This window comes from Oncorhynchus mykiss, chromosome 28 (genome assembly GCF_013265735.2).
Source record: "Oncorhynchus mykiss isolate Arlee chromosome 28, USDA_OmykA_1.1, whole genome shotgun sequence".
NCBI classification, from domain to species: Eukaryota; Metazoa; Chordata; class Actinopteri; order Salmoniformes; family Salmonidae; genus Oncorhynchus; species Oncorhynchus mykiss.
Window position 1 is genome coordinate 29,770,640 of NC_048592.1, and position 20,967 is coordinate 29,791,606.

Here is a 20,967-nt window from a genome sequence, read left to right on the forward strand (position 1 = left end):
ACAAGGTAGGGTTGGTATACAGAAGGTAGCCCTATTTGGTAAAAAAAAACAAGTCCATTCAAAGGCAAGAACAGCTCAAATAATCAAACAGAAACGACAGTCCATCATTACTTTAAGACATGAAGGTCAGTCAATGCCGAAAATGTCAAGAAGTTTCTTCAAGTGCAGTCGCAAAAACCATCAAGAGCTATGATGAAACTGGGTCTCATGAGGAACGCCACAGGAAAGGAAGACCCAGAGTAACCTCTGCTGCAGAGGACAATTTCATTAGAGTTAACTGCACCTCAGATTGCAGCCCAAATAAATGCTTCACAGAGTTCAAGTAACAGATACAGCTCACCATCAACTGTTCAGAGGAGACTGTAAATCAGGCCTTCATGGTCGAATTACTGCAAAGAAACCACTACTAATAGGACACCAATAAAGAGAGACTTGCCTGGGCCAAGAAACACGAGCAATGGACATTAGACTGGTGGAAAAAATAGGGAAAAGGAAATATCCCATTTATATAAGTATTCAGACCGTTTACTCAGTACTTTCTTGAAGCACCTTTGGCACAGACTACAGCCTTGAGTCTTCTTGTGTGTGACGCTACAAGCTTGGCGCACCTGTATTTGGGGAGTTTCTCCCATTCTTCTCTGCAGATCCTCTCAAGCTCTGTCAGGTTAGATAGTGAGAGTTGCTGTACAGATATTTTCAGGTCTCTCCAGAGATGTTCGATCGGGTTCAAGTCCAGGCTCTGGTTGGGCCACTCAGGACATTCTGTGACATGTCCCAAAGCCACTCCTGCATTGTCTTGGCTGTGTGCTTAGGGTTGCTGTCCTGTTGGAAGGTGAACCTTCGCCACAGTCTGAGGTCCTGATCGCTCTGGAAAAGGCTTTCATCAACGATCTCTCTATACTTGGCTCCGTTCATCTTTCCCTCGATCCTGACTAGTCTCCCAGTCTCTGCCACTGAAAAACATGCTGCCACCACCATGCTTCATCGTAGGGATGGTGCCAGGTTTCATCCAGATGTGATGCTAGAGCATTCAGGCCAAAGAGTTCAATCTTGGTTTCATCAGACCAGAGAATCTGTTTCCCATGGTCTGAGAGACTTTAGGTGTCTTTCGGCAAACTTCAAACGGGTTGTCATGTGCCTTTTACTGAAGAGTGGCTTCCGCCTGGCCACTAACATAAAGGCCTGATTGGCGGAGTGCTGCAAAGATGGTTGTCCTTCTGGAAAGTTCTCCCATCTCCACAAAGTAACTCCGGAGCTCTGTCGGAGTGACCATCGGGTTCTTGGTCACGTCCCTGTCCAAGGCCCTTCTCACACCCTCTCCCCTCCCTCCCCTCAGTTTGGCCGGGCGGCCAGCTCTAGGAAGAGTCTTGGTGGTTCTAAACTTCTTCCATTTAAGAATGATGGAGGCCACTGGGTTATTGGGGACCTTCAATGCTGCAGAAATGTTTTGGTACCCTTCCCCAGATCTGTGCCTCGACAACATTCCTGTCTCAGAGCTCTACGGACAATTTTTTCGACCTCGTGGCTTGGTTTTAACTGTGACATGCACTGTGTCATGACTGTCCTGATACAGGAGACCACAACCATACAGATTATCTCTCAACCCCAACAGAGGAGGAGAGATCTAGGGGTCTGAAGATGTGGGTTTTTTATGACCCCTCACCCCCCTGGTAAATCTCAGTCCACAGACAAATTCCTTTGTCCTGTTACTATGGAGAACCAGCCTCAGAACATTAAACATGAAATAAAGCGACTTTGGAACAATGGTTTCCGTCAGCCACAATGGTGGTCATGACGATAGATGGAATATGAAAATGTATGCCATTTTCGTTTTGTTATTAAAGGTTAATAGATGACGTTATTACAAAAACATTGTAACGTGAAGAGTTTTCCTAGTATATGTTTGATGTTTATACATTGTATGTTGTATGGAAAATATCCATATCAAAGAGAATGTTTTGGGAAAGATGAAATGTGAAGTTAGTTGTCTAAAATTGGATTTGAGTAAAATCTAGACCTTGCCCTCATAACTTGGTACGCCCAGAGAATTGCCCTAAAGGCGGTTACGCCCACTTCTGACCCAAGGGTATAAAACCTGTGAGGGAAGAATTTACAGGGAAGACTACGTGACCCAAGCTGCAGCCAAGGTCTAAAAAGTCAACAAACCCAAAACTCAATGCAAGTTTGAAGACAAAGAAATCTTTTTCTACCCAAGCTACGGATGAGTAGCTGTGTCTAAGCGGGTGAATTCAAGTCGAACCACCTAGCCTCCACTCCCCATCGAATCGTGGTATCGACACTGTTTCATTCCAACGCTGTGAGCTCTGAGCTACAGAGCTGTCCGTCCTCAGAAGACCCCTTCCAGAGCAAGGGTGAGGAAACTCCTAAGCCAAAAGGACACTGATATCGGGAGGACGATCAGAGAGGTGCGCCGGAGAAGTGCGTCATCGAGCAGCTGAACGGTTCCTTGAACGGTCCACGCGGAGAATCCACAGAGAACTTCCCCACGTAATTACATCATTATATTCTGACCCATAAGAGCCGCAGTTTGGGGCAAGGCTAGGGTTACAATAGCATAGCTGACAAATTCACCCAAATGTATATTTCTCTCATGTATTTTCTCTTTTTCTCTCTCTTTGAAATCCCCATTTTGGGTAACACGCGCCATAGTGTGTTGGCCCGTTATACTAAGTTCTAATCAATATCCTATAATGTGTTTTGTCTATGTGTATCTTTTATCATCATTTTAGCTTTTTAGTAAATAAATACTCAACTAAGATTGGTGTGGTAGGAACTCATTGGTGAGACCCGGGTCCGTGCAGATTCACGGGCTATACGACGTTCAGAACGAGATTGTAGAGGTAACTGGTTAATTAGCGGCTGTTGTAAAATCGATATCCTGACATTCTTTGAGTTAATTTGGGAAATGGAAACTCAATAAAAACAAGTTTTCCCATGGTGACCCAGGTTAATGAGTTAATAATTGCTTGATTCAGTTAATCACGCAATTAGAAACTTTTAATAATTCGATGAACAACAGTTGTCACATTAACTAATACAACGTGACAACAACTGTCAACTGTGGGACCTTTTATTGACAGTTGTGTGCCTTTCCAAATCATGTCCAATCAATTGAATTTACCACAGGTGGACTCCAATCAAGTTGTAGAAACATCAAGGATGATCAATGGAAACAGGATGCACCTGAGCTCAATTTCAAGTATCATAGCAAAGGGCTGAATACTTAAGTAAATAAGGTTTCTGTTTTTTATGTTTAAAACATTTAATACAATTTCTAAAAACCTATTTTCACTGTGTCATTATGGGGTATTGTGTGTAGATTGATGAGGAATATTTTTTTTATCCATTTTTTAATAAGTCTGCATCGTAACATTTGGAAAATGTCAAGGGGTCTGAATACTTTCCGAAGGCACTGTGTATATATAGTGCAATTGGAAATTATTTAGACCCCTTGACTTTGAGATTTTGTTACGTAGATTATTCTAAAATTGATTAAATTGTTTTTCCCCCTTCATCAATCTACACACAAAACACCCCATAATGACGTGCCAGAAACAGTTTAGAAATATTTGCAAATCGATTTAACAAAAAAAATGAAATATGATGATACACACTGTGTGTGTGACATCAGTTTTCATGTGAATATGATGATCTACTATGTGTGTGATATCAGTTTTCAGGTGAATATGTTTGGTCGTTGAGTGACCGACTGAAAGGGAACTCCTTGTTCCAGTTTTAATTGTTGAATGTCTACCGGGCAAGAGTTGTTCCTTGCAATTCCTTGATAAATTCAATCAATTAAGTCTAATTTACAACGTGCTTTTTTACAGATGTGTTTGTGGCACATCAATGTTTACAAGCTTGTGTGTTTCGACAAACGCATCTGTAAAAGACCTTAAGCAAATACGATTTAATTGAGTCAATGAGGAAAATCTTCTTTGGTTTTGAAATCTGTTTTAACAAACACTGGTTCCGAGAAGGCAGCACACATACAGACAATACCAAGCCACTACTACAGCAGCCACTGCAAACAGACTACATAGACAAGCACAATAGGGAGTGACAATATTATTGGGTACGGTAGCATAGTGGTTAGAGCGCTAGGCCAGTAACCGAAAGGTTGCTGGATCGAATCCCTGAGTTGACAAGGTAAAAATCCGTCGTTCTGCCCACTGGATGTCGATTACGGCAGCCTCCCGAACCTCTCTGATTCAGAGTTGTTGGGTTAATGTTGAATGCATACAGTTGTACCCCCTTTACCTAATATGTTGAGTCATCAAAGTAATCCTATCTATTCTACAGTATACGTATCTGTAAAGTGAGTGTCTATGAGAGTGACTATCTGTGTGGATGTTTGCTGCCAAGGGAGAACAGGGCAGGTAACTCAAGTCCAAAGCCTGGGATGGTGGTGAATGAATGAGAGAGAGAGAGAAGGGAGTGAGAGAGGAAGAATGGCAGGGGACAGCATTGCTGCCTAGCCTCTCTGAAATATTCAGGGCAGAGTCACTGGACAGGGGCACGGTGCTATCAGGTTTCACCCTACATTCACCAGGTTTAGGAGGCTTACTGTGTGTGTTTTATCCACTCAAGTGTGTATATGCCCACTAAGCACTGTCCCAGTTACATTATTTACCTGGTTTATCGGGGTCAATGCAAACAATCAATGGGCAGCTGACAACACCATACCAGTGGAGAGCTTGTGTCATACATGCTGCTATTGACCTAGTTTCACTGTGTGTGCATTTCTATATAAGCCAACCTATTGAAAGAGAAGACTATTGAAACCCTTAGGGATCAATGAAATAATCTAAAGGGCTGTTTACACTACTGATCAGGACTGAGGCGAGCCATACTGTACTGAGCTGAGCCATACTGTACTGAGCTGGCATGATTATAAATGTTAAATAAAAAAATAAAAAAATTAAAAGTGTGAAAAGATTGAGGACTGGAGGTGCCTACCCCTGAATCAGGTCATTGGAGTAGTCTGCTATACACTTATAATAATCACCAATTAGTTGCAGTCGCCCAAACCATGGGACAGCAACATTCACACACTAACAATACACTTCCGAATCAATTGGTCAGGCAAGAATCAAACAAGATAGAGGAATGTGTTACCTGTTGGTTCTTAGGAAAGCCACATCTACAGTCTGAAGGTGAGACTCAGGGTTCAAAGTTGAAAGAGCAGTCCAATGTGTGGTGTGAGTCTGCAACAGAAACAAGGGAGGGATAGAGTTAACAAGGAAAATACACAGAAAAAAAAAACACAGGAAATATTTAAGCAATAAGGCACGAGGGGGTGTGGTATACACTACCAGTCAAAAGTTTAACCTCTCTAGGGTATGTTAGGTCAGTACCTAGTCCCAGAAAAACACAGCCATTTTTCAAGCCAAAGAGAGGAGTAACAAAAAGCAGAAAGAGATCAAATTAAATCACTAACCTTTGATGATCTTCATCAGATGACACTCATAGGACTTCATGTTACACAATACATGTATGTTTTGTTCGCTAAAGTTCATATTTGTATCCAAAAATCTCAGTTTACATTGGCGTGATGAGGAGACGGCCTACAGAGAGGAGGCGAGGGCCCTCGGAGTGTGGTGTCAGGAAAATAACCTCACACGATGTCAACAAAACAAAGGAGATGATCGTGGACTTCAGGAAACAGCAGAGGGAGCAGCCTCCTATCCACATAGACGGGACAGTAGTGGAGAAGATGGAAAGTTGCTTGGCGTACACACGGACAAACGGAAATGGTCCACCCACACAGACAGGGTGGTGAAGAAGGCGCAACAGAGCCTCTTCAACCTCAGGAGGCTGAAGAAATGTGGCTTGTCACCAAAAACACTCAAACTTTTACAGATGCACAATCGAGAGCATCCTGTCGGGCTGTATCACCGCCTGGTACGGCAACAGCTCCGCCCACAACCATAAGGCTCTCCAGAGGGCAGTGAGGTGTGCACAACGCATCACTGGGGGCAAACTACCTGCCCTCCAGGACACCTACACCACTCGATGTCACAGGAAAGTCAAAAAGATCATCAAGGACAACAACCACCCAAGCCACTGCCTGTTCACCCCGCTATCATCCAGAAGGCAAGGTCAGTACAGGTGCATCAAAGCTGGGACCAAGAGACTGTTAAATAGCCATCACTAACATTGAGTGGCTGCTGCCAACAGACTCAAATCTCTAGCCACTTTAATAATAAAAAAATGGATGTAATTATGTATCACTAGTTACTTTTAAACGATGCCACTTTATATAATGTTTACATACCCTACATTACTCATCTCATATGTATATACTGTACTCTATACCATCTACTGAATCTTGCCTATGCCGTTCGGCCATCGCTCATCCCTATATTTATATGTACATATTCATATTCATTCCTTTACACTTGTGTGTATTAGGTAGTTGTAGTGAAATTGTTAGATTACTTGTTAGATATTACTGCACAGTTGGAACTGGAAGCACAAGCATTTCGCTACACTCGCATTAACATCCGCTAACCATGTGTATGTGACAAATAAAATTTGACTTGATGTCCAAGACAGAATCAGGTCCCATTCAATAGAAGCAATTTTTCAGATTATGTATCCATTGATTCGACTGTTGTGTGCCCAACGTATTGGGAGAAAGGTGTGGTTTTGGGTTATGGTTTGGGATGTGGAATACATAAAACAATGTCATCCAGATATGAATGTGGGCACCAATCCCAGTGCCTGACAGATGGTTCAGTCCCAGTGGCTGACAGAGGTCGTTGGCTGAAGTGCATGTGAATGGGGCCCAGAGCAAGTGGACAGTAAAGAATCACGAGGAGAGAAATTCATGGGCACTAAAATATTAATGACTTAATCTTGCTCAAAATTTGTGAGGCGGTGGCTTGTCTACATTAGGGAGAATAAACACTGGCCTGAGACAGGATGCTGTTCAATTAGATTCTCAATAGATAACTTCACAGGTAGAAGACGTGTGCGTGTGTGTATGTGTGTGATGTTTGGCAAATATGGAACGGTAGGTTAATCTCATTCGCATACATAAACACAGATGTTTTTGTAAAGTGTCTTTTCATAAGAGTTTCCACATAAACACAGATCTGTCTGTCAAGGAGGCTTTTCAGATGGGGGCTCTTTGCACCACACACACACACACACACGAGAGAGAGAAAACGCTGACAAAACTCAGAACTTTGCTGTGCAGGCCAGGCCTAGGTAAAGCCCTGGAGGACAGACAGGAGCTTTGTACCAGCAGGGCTGCTCTCTACCACAGGCTGGCTGGCTGGCTGGCTTACTTACTTACTTATGGTTTTTCCATTTCCTCAAGACTGAGTTGGGCTGGGGAGCTAAGTAAACCACTTTAACCTGGGAATGGGGGAAAGGAGGAGTTCTCTCACACACACACAGATCGATAACTTCTAGAAAACGCTAATTTGCTAGAAACCGCTAACTTCCTAGAAACAAAACATTCATATGATGACTATCTCTGAAACTCACTTAGATAATACCTTTGATGTTACAATGGTAGCAATACACGGTTACACCATTTACAAATGAGATAGGAATGTCAATGGCTGTGGTGTTGCTGTTTATATTCAGTTAGATTTCTGTAAAGCATAGAGAGGATCTCATGTCAAATGCTGTTGAAGTAATATGGCTACAGGATCACCTACCTAACCTAAAGCCTATTCTTTTGGGAAATTTCTATAGGACCACCAAGTTCTAACAGTCAGTATCTGGATAACGTCTGTGAAATACTTGATAATGTATGTGATATCAACAGAGGTATATTGGGCAACAAAAATATTGACTGGCTTTCATCAAGCTGTCCACTCAAGAAAAAGCTTCAAAGTGTAACCAGTGCCTGCAACCTGGTTCAGGTTATCAGTGAATCAAAAATCAGGGTATTAACAAACAGCACAGGTATGAAGTCATCCACATATATTCATCACATCTTTACTAATGCTGCAAAAATCTGCTCTAAAGCAGTATCCACATCCATCAGACTTAATGATCAAAATATAGTATCCGTATTTAGGAAAACCAACATTCCACAGACTGGGCCTAATATAGTGTATAAGAGGTCATACAAGAGGTGTTGTAGTGATTCCTATGTTGAATAATATTTGCTGGTGTGCGGTGTGTAATGATGAGCAACCAAAAGCTGCACTTCACGCATTTATGAAATTGCTTATTCCAGTTTCTAATAAGCACGCACTCATTAAGACAATACCTGTACAAACTATTACATCCCTGTGGATTGATGAGGATGAGGCAAAAGGAAAAAAAACAGCTGATTGGCAGACATATATTGTCTATTAACAATGAAAAGTCACCTGGGTGTGACAACATGGGTGGAAAATGACTGAGAATGATGGCGAACTATTGTCATCCCTAATTTCCATCTCTTCAATATAAGCCTACAAGAAAGCATGTGCTCGCAGGCCTGGAGGGAAGCAAAATTCATTCCGTTACCCAAGAATAGCAAAGCACCCTTCACTGACTCAAACAGCCGACTTATCAGTCCATTACCAACCCTTGGTAAATATTTGTTTGACCAGATTAGAGGTCGACCGATTAATCGGAGTGTCTGATTAATTAGGGCCGATTTCAAGTTTTCATAACAATCAGAAATCTGTATTTTTCGACACCAATTTGGCCAATTAATTTTTTAATGCCTTTATTGACTTTATTTAACTAGGCAAGTCAGTTAAGAACACATTCTCATTTTCAATGACTGCCTAGGAACGGTGGGTTAACTGCCTTGTTCACGGGCAGAACGACAGATTTTTACCTTATCAGCTCGGGGATTCAATCTAGCAAACCTTACAGTTAAACTAGTACAATGCGCTAACCACCTGCCTCTCATTGCACTCCACGAGGAGCCTGCCTGTTACACGAATGCAGTAAGCCAAGGTAAGTTGCTAGCTAGCATTAAACTTATCTTAAAAAAAAAAAAAAAAAAAACAATCAATCAATCAATCATAATCACTAATTAACTACACATGGTTGATGATATTACTAGTTTATCTAGCATGTCCTACGTAGCATATAATAGATGCGGTGCGTATTCGCGAAAAAGGACTGTCCTTGCGCCAATGTGTACCTAACCATAAATACCACTGCCTTTCTTAAAATCAATAGACAGAAGTATATATTTTTAAACCTGCATATTTAGCAAAAGAAATCCAGGTTAGCAGGTAATATTAACCAGGTGAAATTGTGTCACTTCTCGTGTTCATTGCACGCAGAGTCAGGGTATATGCAACAGTTTGAGCCGTCTAATTTGCCAGAATTTTACATAATTATGACATAACATTGAAGGTTGTGCAATGTAACAGGAATATTTAGACTTAGGGACGCCACCCGTTAGATAAAATACGGAACGGTTCCGTATTTCACTGAAAGAATAAACATCTTGTTTTCGAGATGATAGTTTCCGGATTTGACCATATTAATTAATTAATTAATTAATTAATTAATTAATTAAGGCTTGTATTTCTGTGTGTTATTATGTTATAATTAAGTCTATGATTTGATAGAGCAGTCTGACTGAGCGATGGTAGGCACCAGCAGGCTCGTAAGCATTCATTCAAACAGCACTTTTGTGCGTTTTGTCAGCAGCTCTTTGCTGTGCTTCAAGCATTGCGCTGTTTATGACTTCAAGCCCATCAACTCCCGAGATTAGGCTGGTGTAACTGATGTGAAATGGCTAGCTAGTTAGCGTTTCAAACGTCACTCGCTCTGAGACTTGGAGTAGTTATTCCCCTTGCTCTGCATGGGTAACGCTGCTTCGAGGGTGGCTGTTGTCGATGTGTTCCTGGTTCGAGCGAGGAGAGTGACGGAAGCTATACTGTTACACTGGCAATACTAAAGTGCCTATAAGAACATCCAATAGTCAAAGGTTAATGAAATACAAATGGTAGAGAGAGTAATAGTCCTATAATAACTACAACCTAAAACTTCTTACCGGATATTGAAGACTCATGTTAAAAAGGAACCACCAGATTTCATATGTTCTCATGTTCTGGGCAAGAAACTCAAACATTAGCTTTCTTACATAGCACATATTGCACTTTTACTTTCTTCTCCAACACTTTGTTTTTGCATTATTTAAACCAAATTGAACATGTTTCATTATTTATCTGAGGCTAAATTGATTTTGTTGCTGTATTATGTTAACTTAAAGTAAGTGTTCATTCAGTATTGTTGTAATTGTCATTATTACAAATAAAAAAAAATAATAATAAAAAGTAATAATAATAATAATAATAATAAAAAATGGCCAATTAATCGGTATCGGCTTTTTTTGGTCCTCCAATAATCGGTATCGGCTTTTTTTGGTCCTCCAATAATCGTTATTGAAAAATCAGAAAATCAGTAGACCTCTAGACCAGATACAATACTATTTCTCAGTAAACAAATTTAGAACAGACTTTCAGCACGCTTATTGGGAAGGACACTCAACAGGTTACACAAATGAGTGAAATTGATAAGGAGATGGTTTGTTAGACCTCAGTGCAGCGTTTGACACTATCGATCATAATCAGCTGCTGGAAAAAAAGCTTTACATCCCCTGCTATATCAAGGATTGAGAGTTACCTGGGGCAGCAGGTAGCCTAGTGGTTAGAGCATTGGGCCAGAAACTGAAAGGTTGCTAGATCGAATCCTCGAGCTGACAAGGTAAAAATCTGTCATTATGCCCCTGAACAAGGCAGTTGACCCACTGTTCCTAGGCCGTCATTGTAAATGAGAATTTGTTCTTAATTTAACTGACTTTCCTAGTTAAATAAAGGTTAAATAAAAAAAACAAAAAAAAATACCTGTAACAGAATACAGAGGGTGTTCTTTAATGGAAGCCTCTTCAACAAAATCCAGGAGGAGTCAGGCATTCCCCAGGGGAGCTGTCTAGGCCTCTTACCTTTTAAAAACTTGACTAATGACCTACCACTGGCACTGAGTAAAGACTGTCTATGTATGCTATTGACTCAAGACTATACACATCAGCTACCACTCTTCACAAACTACCACAGCAGGTGAAATCCCTGCAACACAACACAAAGCTGCAGTCAGTTTTAGAATGGGTGGCAAGAAATAAGCTAAATGTTTTAAAATAAAAGCATTATATTTGGTACAAATCATTCACTAAACCCCAATCCTCAACTAAATCTTGAAATGAATAATGTGAATATTGAGCAAGTTGAAGAGACTAAACCTCATGCTAGCAGATACCCATACACTTCCAGTCATTGTGCTAATGCTAGTTAGTATTGGCTCACGAAACTACCTCTAACTTCCATCATACTGGACACCGACATACAAATGGTATCCACAAGTTCATCCGACTCTGGGGAAGTAGAAAAATGGCCTCATTGCCAAAAATTCTTGAAGTATCCCTTTAAAATGTACATGGTGAGCTAACATAAATAACAGGAGATTGACTGCATCACTACTTGTCTTTGTGCGAGGTGTTGAAAGCACCGAGCTGTCTGTTCAAACGACTAGCACACAGCTCAGACACCTATGCATGCTCCACAAGACATGCCACCAGAGGTCTCTTCACAGTGCCAAAGTCCAGAACCGACTAAATGGAACACCATTCCACATAGGAGACATGACTAAATGGAACACCATTCCACATAGGAGACATGACTAAATGGAACACCATTCCACATCAAGTAACTTATGCAAGCAGTAAAATCTGATTGGAAAAAAAGCAGTTAAAAATACACCTTATGGAACAGCACCGACTGTGAGGAGACTCAAACACAGACTAACACGCACTCTACACACACACAGTACCAGTTAAAAGTTTGGACACCTACTCATTCAAGGGTTTTAATTTGTATGATTTTCTACATTGTAGAATGAGTGAAATTATCAACACTATAAAATAAAACATATGGAATCACATAGTAACCCAAAAAAAGTGTTAAACGAATGAAAATATATTTTAATATTTGATATTCTTCAAAGTAGCCATCATTTGCCTTGATGACAGCTTTTCACACTCTTGGCATTCTCTCAAATCCAAACTTTTGACTGGTACTGTACATTGTAATATTATTATATTGCTGTATTATGGATTGTGTGTAGTACATCATGTGTTGTGCAATGTTTTGTATGTAATCACCTTAAATCGTGTTTGCACCCCAGGAAGAGTAGCTGCTGCTTTGGGGATCCGTAACAAATGACTACAAATACACATACGTACAGAAACACGACCGCACAATCACTACAAAACAGATGTTATCAAAGATCTCAGATCACAGTTGTCTATAATGTTTAAATAGCCAGTAGAAATACAATCAATAACCGTAATAGATCACGATTTGTGTGACAAGGCATACAAGGCTCCTCATTTCAATTAGTGGCATACATGAATCCATACATCCATCTTAAAGCTACAGTATGAAACTCTGCTGAATATCCTGATGGGAGAAACAAAGGCGTATACCGTTTGTTATCCATCCCATCTAACGACCCCCTAACCCTATATGAGGAGCATGCTCTTCTAATGTTTCTATGACAACCATGGAGGAAGGGATGGCACACGCATGTACTGTCGGGGATTGATGCGCGCTGAAGACGACTTCGCTCATGAAGGCAGGAAAAAGAGAGGGGGAGGGATGAGGGGATGAAAAGAGGGAAAGCAGAGGGAGGGTGAGGAAGTAGGCCAAATATAGGAACAGTATAATGAGCTGGGTTCTTATCATCTCTCCATCACATCCATGTCCTCCTCCACACTATCTTCTCTCCCACCTTTCACTTAATCCACATGCCCAACCAATTGAAGGCAGCAACCATCATCCCACTCACTGCTACATTTCCCAGAGGCCCCCTGCGGCAGAAAGAGGTATAGGCACGTTGTCATTTTTTAAATGTTTACATTTTAGTCATTTAACAGACGGTCTTATCCAGAGAGTCTTACACTTAATGTGACACAACCACATATCACAGTCGTAGTCAGTGCCACATATCAGTCGAAGTCAGTGCCTATCTCCTCAAAAAGAAGTTATCAGCAAAGCCAGTTCTAGAGGCAGCGAGGAGAGGGAAAGAGGATGAAAATGCACTTGTACATTACATTTTATAGATAAAATAAGTAGCATATTGTTTAACGTGTTCATATTTTTCTTCTCCGACAACACAACAGCTGATTTAAAAAGGGAGTGTGGCAGATTTTAAAAACTCTTGTGTGAAGGACTGACGATACTCAATGAAAAGGTGGCTATCGAGGAGGGAAAGGGGGATACCTAGTCAGTTGAAGGCCACTCTTCCGTTCCCCTACTAATGAATCGACACTCTCCTTGACCACTTATTGGTTTCTGGGTCACGGAGGAGAGAGAGGAAAGACTTTTGCAAAAATTAGAAAAGGCCCTTGACAGTGTAGGCAGGCTAGGTTTAAAAAGGCTATTTGGAAAATGCATCCTTAGTACCTCCTCTAACAGCTGAGGATATCACCATCTACTGGATCCTTTCTTTCATCTATCCAATAGTGTGAGGTCAGTGATTACCTCAAGGAAGGAAGCATTTAAAAAGTATCATAACAGGGCCATAGGATTTTCTAATGCTTAAATGAAAAGAGCTGTGAATGTTTTGGGGGTTACCTTATCACAGTGTTTATCATGGACACGATTGAAGCGGAGCTGAGGCAAAAGTGACTGGGTCACAACCGCAGAGCTGATGGCTTCAGAGAGCAAGTTGATGAGCCTCAATCTAGTTTACTAAACTGGAGGCTAGTCAACAGGCTACATACAGTGGGGCAAAAAAGTATTTAGTCAGCCACCAATTGTGCAAGTTCTCCCACTTAAAACGATGAGGGGCCTGTAGTTTTCATCATAGGTACACTTCAACTATGACAGACAAATGAGAATAAAAAATACAAATAAAATCACATTGTATGATTTTTAATGAATTTATTTGCAAATTATGGTGGAAAATAAGTATTTGGACACCTACAAACAAGCAAGATCTGGCGCTCACAGACCTGTAACTACTTCTTTAAAGAGGCTCCTCTGTCCTCCACTCGTTACCTGTATTAATGGCACCTGTTTGAACTTGTTTTCTGTCACGCCCTGGTCTTAGTATTTTGTGTTTTCTTTATTATTTTGGTCAGGCCAGGGTGTGACATGGGTTAATTATGTGGTGTGTTTTGTCTTGGGGTTTTTGTAGGTATTGGGATTGTGTTTATAGTGGGGATGTCTAGAAAATTCTATGGTTGCCTGGAGTGGTTCTCAGAGGCAGGTGTTTATCGTTGTCTCTGATTGGGAACCATATTTAGGCAGCCATATTCTTTGCGTGTTCCGTGGGTGATTGTTCCTGTCTCTGTGTTAGTTTGCACCAGAATAGGCGGTTTAGGTTTTCACGTTACGTTTATTGTTTTGTATTGTTGGTGTTTATCTTTTATTAAACATGTATCGAAATAACCACGCTGCATTTTGGTCCTCCTCTCCTTCGACGAAAGAAAACCTTAACATTATCATTATAAAAGACACCTGTCCACAACCTCAAACAGTCACACTCCAAACTCCACTATGGCCAAGACCAAAGAGCTGTCAAAGGACACCAGAAATAAAATTGTAGACCTGCACCAGGCTGGTGCAGACTGAATCTGCAATAGGTAAGCAGCTTGGTTTGAAGAAATCAACTGTGGGAGCAATTATTAGGAAATGAAAGACATACAAGACCACTGATAATCTCCCTCGATCTGGGGCTCCACGCAAGATCTCACCCCGTGGGGTCAAAATGATCACAAGAGCGGTGAGCAAAAATCCCAGAACCACACGGGGGGACCTAGTGAATGACCTGCAGAGAGCTGGGACCAAAGTAACAAAGCCTACCATCAGTAACACACTATGCCGCCAGGGACTCAAATCCTGCAGTGCCAGACATGTCCCCCAGCTTAAGCCAGTACATGTCCAGGCCCGTCTGAAGTTTGCTAGAGAGCATTTGGATGATCCAGAAGAAGATTGGGAGAATGTCATATGGTCAGATGAAACCAAAATATAACTTTTTGGTAAAAACTCAACTCGTTGTGTTTGGAGGACAAAGATTGCTGAGTTGCATCCAAAGAAACCATACCTACTGTGAAGCATGGGGGTGGAAACATCATGCTTTGGGCCTGTTTTTCTGCAAAGGGACCAGGACGACTGATCTGTGTAAAGGAAAGAATGAATGGGGCCATGTTTCGTGAGATTTTGAGTGAAAACCTCCTTCCATCAGCAAGGGCATTGAAGATGAAACGTGGCTGGGTCTTTCAGCATGACAATGATCCCAAACACACCGCCCGGGCAACGAAGGAGTGGCTTCGTAAGAAGCATTTCAAGGTCCTGGAGTGGCCTAGCCAGTCTCCAGATCTCAACCCCATAGAAAATCTTTGGAGGGAGTTGAAAGTCTGTGTTGCCCAGCAACAGCCCCAAAACATCACTGCTCTAGAGGAGATCTGCATGGAGGAATGGGCCAAAATACCAGCAACAGTGTGTGAAAACCTTGTGAGGACTTACAGAAAACGTTTGACCTCTGTCATTGCCAACAAAGGGTATATAACAAAGTATTTAGATAAACTTTTGTATATTTTCCACCATAATTTGCAAATAAATTCATAAAAAAATCCTACAATGTGATTTTCTGGATTTTTTTTCCTTCTCATTTTGTCTGTCATAGTTGAAGTGTACCTATGATGAAAATTACAGGCCTCTCTCATCTTTTTAAGTGGGAGAGCTTGCACAATTGGTGGCTGACTAAATACTTTGTTGCCCAACTGTACATCTGGGTCGAGGTTCAGGCTAGAGACTGCCACTAAAGTACAGATGTGGAACCATAAAATAGAATGAATACATCCAAATGAAATGGATATACAGTATCTGTTATTTTTTCTACTCCTTCCTCCTTTTGAGAAAACACCACATTTGAGACTTAGAATGTTCTACCTGCATGACAGAGATTCCAAGGCAATTACACCAACATTTTATTCCGAATGTAAACTACAGTAGAATGTTTGCCATGGGAGATGTTAGGAGCCAAGATGGAGGATCGAGTTACTCTGTTTTGTATATACGTCCCTGCACCACCAAGCTTCCAGTGTTGTTTCTTCAAACTCTCCGGCTCCGGCTCCCTGGGGATTAAGTGGCTTTGTTAATCCCAGAGGGATTAGGGAGATTTGGGGATCTGGGGCAGTGGCCCAATCTGAACAGCCTCACAGCTCAATGAGACTCATAGATTTGACTAAATGAAATGGGAGCAGTTAGTAGATAGAGGTGAGAGGGTAAGAGGTTAGAAAGTGTCTTTTTTCTTTCTTTTATAAACCATACAAAACATACCCATACAAACATCATTACGTCACACCTGCCCAGAACCACTGTGATATTTAATTGTTTTTTGGGGAATATTTTTTACTAACCTGTTTTTGCTTTGTCATTATGGGCTATTGTGTGTAGACTGATGAGGGGAAAAAACTATTTAATAAACTTTACAAGAAGGCTGTAACTTAACAAAATATTAGGGAAAAAGTCAAGGGATCTGAATACTTTCCGAATGCACTGTATCTCCAATGCTTTCACTCTATAAATGTTGCTGACTGTCCATCTATTTCTACTCGCTCTTCCCATACAGTGCATTTGCAAAGTATTCAGACCCCTTCACTTATTCCACAGTTAACGTTACAATTAATTAAATTGTTGTTTTCTCTTCAATCTACACACAATACCCCATAATGACCTAGTTTTTTGCTACTTGAGACATTTGTGCAAATGTATAACATTTTTTTTAACTGAAATATCACATTTACATGAGTATTCAGAGCCTGTACTCAGTACTTTGTTGAAGCACCTTTGGCAGTTATTACAGCCTCGAGTCTTCTTGGGTATGACGCTACAAGCTTAGCATAGCTGTATTTGGGGAGTTTCTCCCATTCCGCTCTGCAGATACTCTCAAGCTCTGTCAGGTTGGATGGAGAGCATCGCTTTACAACTATTTTCAGGTCTCTCCAGAGATGTTCGATCAGGTTCAAGTCCGGGCCACTCAAGGACATTGAGACTTTTTTCCGAAGCCACTCCTGCGTTGTCATGGCTGTGTGCTTAGGGTCGTTGTCCTGTCTCTCAGTCCCTGCCGCTGAAAAACATTCCCACAGCATGATGCTGCCACCACCATTCTTCACCGTAGGGATGGTGCCAGTCTTGGGTTCATCAGACCAGAGAATCTTGTTTATTAAGGTCTGGGAGTCCTTTAAGTGCCATTTGGCAAACTCCAAGCGGGCTGTCATGTGCCTTTTACTGAGGAGTGGCTTCCGTCTGGCCACTAACATAAAGGCCTAATTGGTGGAGTGCTGCAGAAATTGTTGTCCTTCTGGAAGGTTCTCCCATCTCCACAGAGAAACTCTGGAGCTCTGTCAGAGTGACCATCGGGTTCTTGGTCATGTCTCTGACCCAGGCCCTTCTCCCCCAATTGCTCAGTTTGGCTGGGCGGCCAACTCTATGAAGAGTCTTGGTGGTTCCAAACTTCTTCCATTTAAGAATGATGGAGGCCACTGGGTTCTTGGGGACCTTCAATGTTGCAGACATTTTGTCCTCTTCCCCAGATTTGTGCCTCGACACAATCCAGTCTCAGAACTCTACGGACAATTCCTTCGACCTCATGGCTTGGTTTTGCTCTGACATGCATGGTCAACTATGGGACAGTATCTCCAAATTTTTTGTCCAAATTTACCACAGGTGGACTCCAATCAAGTTGTAAAAACATCAAGGGTGCTCAATGGAAACAGGATGCACCTGAGCTCAATGTCGAGTCTCATAGCAAAGGGTCTGAATACTTAAGTAAATAAGGTATTTATTTTATGTATTTTTAATCAATTTGAAAACATTTCTAAAAACCTGTTTTCGCTTTGTCATTATGGGGTATTGTGTGTGGATACATTTTAGAATAAGGCGGTAACCTAACAAAACGTAGAAAACGGGAAGGGGTCTGAATACTTTCCGAATGCACAGTACACCTTATTCAATGCTCTCATTTCTCTCTCTGCTGCCCCCTCCCCCTCCCTCCCCCCCTCCTTCCATCCCCATCTCCCCAGGCCAGCAGCAGTGTCCTCTGCTCTCCTGTAGGTAAAGGTAACCCTGCAAGGGTGAAATCCATTGACAATTTTCGAAATGGAATTAACGTGAGACTAACAAGGTGCTAGTGTAAGGTGAGATTCTACACTCACATGGTCTAAAAACAAGAGTTCGCAGGATGTGTATGCTTTTAGAGAATATAGTCACCTAAAAAAAAAAGGCATAGAAATGTATTTGAGCAGCACCAGGTCTACAGATTTTGCTTTTAAATTTGTACAGTGTCACTATTTTGGGAAAACACTGTTTTAAGCAGTGGAGGCTGCTGAGGGGAAGATGGCTCATAATAATGGCTGGCGTAACGGCGTAAGTCATTACCATGAGCCCATTCTCCCCAATTAAGGTGCCAACATCCTCCTGCGGTTTTACGTGACCCAGGAGACCTAGAGAAAAGCTATCCAGATGGGTTGTCTAGTGTGGAACTGACTGTGCGAGTGAGGGTTTTTGACTTGCTAAATTTCCTTTCACGGAAATTAGGTAATCTAACACCATCCAACACAACAATCAGCTTTCCGCATCCCAAAAACACATCCAACCTGACACACATTGTAACCTGCCAGGTGGGAAGCTAATAACATTGTTTCACCATTTACCCTTCATTAAATTGTTCAAGTACCAGCAGATGGATTGTCACGTCTGGCACTTAGCTGCCAGGGACTTTAATAGATTGATATATTTTTTTATTCTTTCCCTCCCTCTCACTTTCCTCTGTATCACACTATAGGGTCTGACCTAGATCCCTTTCCCAAAGGAAATGAATGAATAAATCACGAGTGCGAGATGTGCTCCATATTCTCTGAACCTGGTGCCCTCGCACAGCGCCTTGCTACTACACTGTCTGGGTGGATGGATACAACCTCTGAACCTGCTGCTCTCACACAGCGCCTTGCTACTACACTGTCTGGGTGGATGGATACAACCTACCTCAACATACCTGGGTGGCTCAATAGCAGGAAATGAAATTGAAATTCCATTTCAAACATTCCATTCCCAGCTGGGTGGGGCAAGCTTAAACCAGCTCAATGTATTACAAAGCAAGGACACATCATTAATTGCATATTAAAGTTATATAAAATAAAAGCATACTACACAAGTATTTATGGTTTAGGTAAATGTTCCATCATTTGTAGATTCTGCCGGTGAAGCAGTTGACATTTGCCCACGTGATGTAGCTAGCTAACTGGCTAGAATAATGTTTGCAAGCTAACAAGAAACAGAAATAGGTTTACTTTCTGGATTGACCACAACACTAATCTACAGTACCATCTCCAGCTAATGGAGACTACAGAAGGCAGTGGTGGTTTATCACACACACATAGACATAGAAATATATGGACACACACACTACAATTTTACATGTGCATACCCACCCACACACTCTCCAGCAGAGCTCATCTCCAATCAGCGGTGGGTTCTCACTCTCTCACACAAAACGCTCAAACTAGGGATTTGACAAGTGGAAATAATTTTTTTTTAAAACAGCCATTTTTTAAAACTGGTTTTCCGCTAAAACATTTTTTTTTTTTACATAAAATTCCACATCAATTCACAATGGATTACATATGTATGACCGCTAGGGCTGGGCATTGAAATTATATAATCCATGACCCTTTACGGACATAGAATGCAGCTACAGTAACATGTCCATAATTGATCACTTCTCAGACAATTTTTTCAAAAGTGCCGCATCAGAAGCGCCTATACCTTTTCAGACAGTAGAATTCTGCTCTGGCATACAATGTTCTATTGTTTCCCTGACAACAATAAACGTTGCTGATTGATGTGCTGCTGTGTTGTTTTTATGCTGGTTTTTTTTACGTTAGGGTAGATAGATGTGTTCTCTTTCTACTAATGAACCAAGATGACGTAGCAGTGCAGATGTGGTTTGTCGTCCTCTCGTTTACTATTTGTATTTTTTGTATAAAACAATATGTTTCAAATAACACAGTTTGACGTGCCAAATAAGCTTGTTGACCAATCAGGACCTGAATATGACTGTGCGTCACAATCATTTAACGAGTTCATTAGCAAAAACATAGCAAAACGACATCTGTTTCAGTAGCTATAGTTAGCTGGCGAACTAAATAGCTAGGTGTCATCTAAAATAACCATAATTTATAAAAAGACAGTTCTTATTTGATTAATGGTGGTCGGACACATCTATGTGAAGCTAGCCACAATAAGGATTAGCCACAATAGTGGACATTGTGGTTAGCCTTCAAAATAAAGGTATGGCATAATTCTACTATTTGTATTCATTTGCATCACTGTCAATTACACACTTTTATTTTGAAGGCAAACCGCAAATTCCACTATTGTGCCTAATCCTTATCGTGGCTAGCTTCACAACACATAACCCAGTCTGGTCAAGCCTCACTAGCCAGATCAAATCCAATTTTATTTGTCACATACACATGGTTAGCAGATTTTAATGCGAGTGTAGCGAAATGCTTGTGCTTCTAGTTCCGACCATGCAGTAATATAACAAGGAATCTAACAATTTCACAACAACTGTCTTAATAACAAGTGTAAAGGAATTAATAAGAATATGTACATAAAAATATATGAATGAAGCTAGCTGGCTGCTTATAACATTAACCCTGTTGCCCAAAGCTAAGTAGCTGGCGAGCCATTTATTTTCTTTAAACTGAAGTTCAATAGGCGTACAACAAGTGGCAACCTAGGCAATACTTAAAAGGATTCCTAAATCATTGCTAAGAATAATGAAAATAACTGCAGTTTCTACTGGTTGTTTTCAGGCTGGTTGTATTGGTGCTAGCTAGGTACCAAACTAAAGCTAGCTACCCCAGAAATCGCGGTCGAACAAATTATGCTTTATTACCAA

General features: G+C 41.2%; 1 protein-coding gene across 5 annotated transcripts in view; it reads right to left on the reverse strand.

The window, feature by feature from the left end:
* Window positions 1–20,967, reverse strand: part of LOC110508890 (SPRY domain-containing SOCS box protein 4) — a 124,130-nt gene that overhangs the window by 88,035 nt on the left and 15,128 nt on the right. For 4 of the 5 annotated variants that reach the window (XM_021589784.2, XM_021589783.2, XM_036966469.1 and 1 more), the window contains exon 2: window positions 5,140–5,228. The exons of the other annotated variant lie outside the window; for it this stretch is intronic. The gene's annotated coding sequence lies outside the window, so the exon portion shown is untranslated. The remainder of the gene's footprint in view (window positions 1–5,139; window positions 5,229–20,967) is intronic. 5 annotated transcript variants of the gene reach the window in all.